The sequence below is a fragment of the Anoplopoma fimbria genome, chromosome 16 (assembly GCF_027596085.1).
Source record: "Anoplopoma fimbria isolate UVic2021 breed Golden Eagle Sablefish chromosome 16, Afim_UVic_2022, whole genome shotgun sequence".
Taxonomy (NCBI): Eukaryota; Metazoa; Chordata; class Actinopteri; order Perciformes; family Anoplopomatidae; genus Anoplopoma; species Anoplopoma fimbria.
Window position 1 is genome coordinate 23,036,614 of NC_072464.1, and position 6,737 is coordinate 23,043,350.

Below are 6,737 nucleotides of genomic sequence, written 5' to 3' on the forward strand. Positions count from 1 at the left end.
GTTAATGTGCCAGAGTTAGCCAAGAGGCTATTTTCCATCCGTAGTCCCTGGACAGATGTTACAAAGTCACCCTTAAAAACAGATTATAAAATTAAAATTAAAAAGTTATGCATCATTATCAATTCTAAGCATGCATGAACAATGATAAAAGAAGACAGGATATTAATAGGAGTAGAAACATCATTCAGGACACCCTTATACTACATTGTCAAGTACTATAAAGACATAAAACAACACATACAAAGAAAATAAATAAGGGATAATTATGTTGAATAGAAACATGGACTACAGACAAGATTATATGCATTGTTAGACACTAAAAACACACAAAGCAGAAGCACAAAACAAAGAAGCATGAAGAGAATGTAAAGTATATGAATCAGTCTGACACAGCAGAACAACAATATAAGACATGCATGCAGGTAGATGAAGGTCGACTGGCAATTGCAAGATAGACAGACAGGTGAGGGCAGACAGACAGAGGGAAGTTCAGCACGGATAGATTGAGGAATTCGGTGCAGTTTACGTTCTAGTGCTGACAAAGCTGGGTACTAATGAACCATTCCTTTAAATGAGCTTTAAATGAACAGTATGTGTCTAGTTCTCTAATTGTCACTGGGATGGAACTCCATTCTAGTGCAGCTTCTACAGAAAATGTGGACTGACTGAAAGCACTTTTCTGGAGTGGGATAATTCAATCTCCTCTGGCTGCACCTCTTGTGAGCCAATATGCAGTCGTTCTTGTGGTAACAAACTGTCTATTACAATGTTTATACATTTATACAATGACTGTAGTGGTTTTAGAGTAGTGGTGCTAGCCTGTGACCAGGTTTTTAAACAGAAAGTGATACGGATACATGTAATCTTGAATCAAACAGTACTCCAAGATACTTGTATTCAGGAACGACCTGTAGCCTCTCAACAGATACAAAAACATCTGGCTCTACACTAGCAGTGTTCGTTTTGGTAAATAACGTACATAATGTTTTGAACACATTTAGTTGTAAACAGCATGGCTTTAACCGTGCTGTTACATGAACCATGAAGTTAATGAGTTGATTTGCAACTTGTTTCATATAACCCTAACCCATGTAAGTAAATAACAATGTCATCTGCATACATTCGGATGTTGGCATCAGGACATGCTAACGGAAGATCATTGATATATAATGAAAAAAGCAGTGGGCCGAGGATAGATCCTTGTGGGACACCTGTGGACAATCCAAGGGCAGCTGATTGATAGTTCTGTACCTGGACATACTGGAATTTATTTAGCAAATTTGATTCAATCTCTTTAAATGTACCTAAAGAAAAAATGTTACCTTGTTAACTTAGACATGAGAATACTATTTTGTTTATTAGTGAAAAAACAGGCGGCTGTCTAAATTGAATTATTGTCTCTGAAGCCAAATTGCATCGGGTATAGGGCAAAAAAAATGGTATTCAAATGGGAGATAATTTGCTCAGCTACTTGGAATGGAGTTTTATAGAGGTGGCATTAGTATTTTCTCTAAAGTAAATGATCTGAATACTTCCTCAACCAATGCTGCTGACACAGAAATGCTTTTAAAATCAGAACAATACCAGCATGTGTGTGTTTAGAATGAGCTCACAGAGTGTGTTTGTATTTGCTCGGCTGTGTGATCAACAGAGAGACCGCAGGTCATTCAGGTTGAACACTGTGTAACCTGATTATAGACAGAGACGTTAGGCCACAGTCATGGCAGTAATATACTTACTGGGCTCTAAATGGAGACTAACCAGCTCCCACTGGAAAATAGTGGAGTAGGTAAAAGCCAATGAAGCCTGTTTGTTTGGAGCTGCTGCTGTCTTTGAGTTCACGGACACTCAGCAGATGGGAGCTAAATGAAGAACATCCACCATTTTTAAAAAGATTACGACTGCATCGAAGATGCTTTGTAAAGGCTGGGTCGCAAGAGTGGAACGAGCTACAGGAAAGGCATTTTAGAATGACTTGTTATTTTACAGAGAGCACATCACCGCCAGCAATAAAGTGCAATCCATTAAACACAGCAACAGAAAAAACCCTCACCTCGGCCATAAATTCTAATTGTAACATTTGAATTTGACGTAAATGTTTAGGAAGTGCCTGGAGACAAACAGGATAAGAAAGACAATTATAGATACTCAGTGATGCTGCTTTGTCTCATTTAATTGTTCTTTTTCGGTCATGTTTGTGGTCGTCTGTTTTATGCTCAATCTGGACGTTAAATTTTGAAAAATACAAGCTATCTTTATTTCTATGGAAACGCAGGGCTTGCATGGTTGTCATTGGCAATGTTTTTGAGAAATTGGAACCAATTTTTGGCATCTAGTTGCCATCATTGGCAACCATGTTTTGACATTTAACAAAAATAGGGACAGCAAACAGCAAAACTTGCAATTATTTTTTATATTTGTTGCATTAGGGATATTTAAATATTGCTGTTACAGTCAGAACTGGATCAAGACATCTGTTTTAGAAACGATGGCGAAGCAAATTAAGTTATTCAACTGTTGGTTGAAAAGTTTGACTAACTCGTCAACATCACAAACAAATCTACAAATTGATTCAACAGATAAAGATTAAGATGTATTAAAATCAAAAAGGAAGTTTGTGAAGTCTCCCATCATCTTTGAGTTTGACGGAAAATGATACTGTAATTTGAGTATTGATATAACACAAGCTCTAATGAATTTTGATCGGTTATTGTAATAAAGATTGTATTCTTTATGTCACATTTCAATTTTTAAGCTGACGTTTAACTGCATAGTATCAACTCAAACAAATGGCAACCATATTTTCAGTTTCGGCAACCAAAGGCTGATTCAAACCCATTTACAAAGTACACTTAAAAAAAAAAGTTTTCAAACATTTTTTCAAACATAAAGAAGTAAAACTAAAGAACTACAAACATTGGTGTTATATGTTGTAAAGAAAAATTACCAGGAGGGTTTTTAAAAGCTTTATAAAAAAGTGGCACTGACCCAGTTTTGCAGTATTGAATCTAAAACACTCACCGCCCGCCTTTGTCCTGAGCCTTGACTGTGAAGCTTTCAGCAGCGTTGGGTTGTCAGACCTGAGGACTCTTACTGAGCAATTAGAAGACGGAGTAAAAAGATCAGAAATACAAGAATGAGCCAAGCCACAGAGGGTTTCAAATGAAACAAAATAACCTTGTGGTATAACAAAGAGGATATGAACAGCTCTCTAATGCTTCTTAAAGAAAGAAATCATGACATTGTTCAGTCTATAATGCACAAATCTCTGTTACATATAGGTTTTCTATGTGATTACTTCTGTCACATTTACCTCATATTTTACAAGTTAAAGATACAGGAGACTGCTGTTTTGTTACCTAAACATAAAAAGGTACTTTTGTTGGGTTTTTCTTTTCTTTTTTTTTTTAAATTTCATAGTCATTTAGAACCTTTATTTGTCTTTATATATAAGGAGAAAAACTGTATTTTTATGTTTTGTTGTGTATCGTGGATACAATCTTAATAAGTTTGCCCATTAAATAATATCTTTATATAATTAAGTAATATCTGTTTCCTGCAGGAGAACCTTCCCTTTTTATTTCCATGCAGATATGATACAAATGTAAATCTTCTACTGGCTGCATTAATAATTATGTAGATTCACCAAAAATGGAGAAGGGAAAGTGCAAATGCAAAGTAAACTCACTGATTCACTTAAAACAACTCCAAAAAGTGCAAGTAAACAGAAAGTTGCCCAGTTTAATGAGATGAAGTGTCATTTGTCATTCCACCTTTACCAGCCTGTGAGGCCATACATCACTGACATCATGATAACCTTATCGCACACTGCATCCACTATAGTTTAAAGCTGTGGGGAAGGTGATATTATGGGTAAGGATGTGCCCTCAAATGGATATCTATCGTTTTCCAATACAACTCTGGTGCAACGGGAATGATTGATCACAGCGGCTCCAGCAGAAAACAGCACCCTGAAAAAAACCCAATGATGCAATAAGAGGAGCTGTGTGGGAGCAGACATGCAATGATTTAGACTGATCAATAATCTGGAGATCAAAGACAGAGACGTGCAAACCTGATTGGAGGTATGCTGGGAAAAGAGGATGTCTGTGCTACTGAATTAATTTCCATCTGACTGATGTAAAATGTGTATTTAATGCTGCATTTTGGGTTCTCTGCATGACACATTACATTTCTCACCTTTCTATTTCAGGATGAGGTGTGTTTGAAAAGCCACTTTGGGTGTCTCATCTGCATACTTTGCATTTGACATGATGACAAAGCTACTCTCAAAAAATGATGTCTGGAATGAAAGTACAATTTTTATTTTTGCATAACTGAAGTCAGTGAAGTTAAAACTGCACCAAATGTACAAGTTTCTTTTTGTTTTTACTTCTCCATAAAGATAATGTTGGTATATAGGAATTGTTTAGAGACTTTGAATTCCTGTTTTCCAAAATATTTTGACAAGAGTATTAAAAAGCATGTGTACAAAATGATGCACAAGACATCTATAATTTTGATGTGCATCCAAAGATGCTTTTATTGCTTAGAAGCACTTTGGTATCTGGAGGATAGAAGCCCGGTCTCAGTAAAACTAATCAGCATGAAATCAAATTATAATCAAAGGAAACTGACAACACTAATCCACGAGATCTGTAGCTAAACTCAATAACTGTTCACTGAAGAAATAAAGGGCCAACGGTAAAACTTTGACTAGAAAGATTAATTAATTACAAATTACAACAAGACGTTGTGTAAGTAGATTAAATCTCCGGATGTCAATAGAATTTCTCTCTTTGATTGATTTAATAATTACAGATTTTCAATTATCAGTCACACACTCACTTGGTCCAACTTGTTCCCAAGTTGGACCAAGTGAGTGTGGGCTTTAAAAGCTGCATGGTTACCATGGATATTAAACATGACATATAAAAATGAAACTAACACAAACGTATGCCTTAAAACTATCAATTAAAAGTTATATAACTGACGAATAATTACTTTTTTCTATTAGACACAGTAAAAATTGGAATCTGAAATGACGTATCTAATGTAACATGAAAGAGGCCTTTGTTACAAACATCAATAATACAACTCAGATTTAATTAATAGACTGTCTATAAGAAGTGGACGTACTCATCTTGGATAACGGCCGTCGCCATGTTGGTGTTTTTTTGCAACCAATGAACAGAAGTGACCATATTTGGAATACGGAAGAGTGACGTCAAAACGTCTTATACAGCGCTAGTAGCAGCAGAGACCTGTCAATCAGTGTGTAGCCCCGCCCTAAAGCATCCCCTGCTTTATGGTCTGTTTGACTCTAAATGGAGCATCATTTACTAAATGAACATCATGCTGTATTGAAGAAGACTTGAAACTAGAGATTGAGACCATAAACTCATGTTTACAATGTTTACTGAGGGAATAAATCAAGAGAGAAGTAGAGTCATTTTCTCATAGACTTCTATACAACCAGAGGAGTCGCCCCCTGGTGGACAGGAGAGAGAATGCAGCTTTAAGACACTTCTGCATTGGTTTAACTCGGCAAAACCAGATGTTGACGCCTGATTTCAATACAATTCTTCACTCAAAAGTGTGAGAAAAAAGTATATTTCCAAGTCACTTTCTGTGGATTTAAGAAGAATATTGTAATCATTTTTTTTAATTCTAAAATTGGATCACCATCCTTCAGTATCATTTGTTAAATCGGTAGGTATCCATACGCTGATGCATAACGAAGATGTGTGCAGATCTCGATACCCATCATGCCACGCTGTCTGACCGGACTCCCGATCGCGGGTTCTCGGCGTCGCACCATTACCTGGAAAGTCAAAAAATCAACAGCGCGTTGCAGAAAACCCTTTCTCAGCACTATATGCAGTTATCTCCGCCGGAGCGTGGGATTGACACTTCAAACACATTTCTCTCCGTGGACACGCATACAAATGCCGCTCGTCCACCGGCGCCAGAGGCTGCCTTTGACCTTGCACCCGTGCTCTGACAGACGGGTTCCCTCAGCGTGTCATTCGTGTCATAATTCAACGTTTGGACAGGCAGCTTTTGAAATACAGCATCTCATGTCACACACCAAGGTCTCCTGTAAAGATTTATCGTCCCCTTTTTGTTTTGCTTTCTCCTCCGTTCCACAAAAAGGCTCAAGAATGTTTTTTGTCTTTTGCAGCATTGTTCTTTTGTGGGTGTGAAATGTGCAATAAATCTTTTTCCCAGTCCAGCAATCCATCCCTCTGACGGAGATAATCAAAGATGCAAAGGACACGCACTCCTTCTATTCAACTTGGCTGTGATTTGGAAACTGTCGGTCTTTTTGTGTCTGCTCAGCTCTTTTGGGGTTTTTTGTTTGCATCCAAACCGGCGCTGGCGTCGCACCCAAGCGGCCCTCACGGCGGGGTGACTCATAGTGATGATCACTCTCCGAAGAGAGGACTTCACAGTGATTACGACACTGCACGCCGTATCGCAGCGCCACTAATTCACTCAGCGAGGGTTGTCCTGTAAATCACCCGTCCCAGTGGTCCTATGGTTGTTGCTGCAGAGAGCGAGGCTGCAGCCGATGGCAGCTCAAGGACCAGCTGATGGACTCTCGCACACTCAGCAAAAAAACAAAAACGCTGGGACCTTTCTTTATGGTTGAACTTTTTGCAGGGATGGATTACCTGTCGGGGGAAAAGCTCACTTTGGTCTGTGGGCGAGGACTAACTGCCTGATAAGCTTTC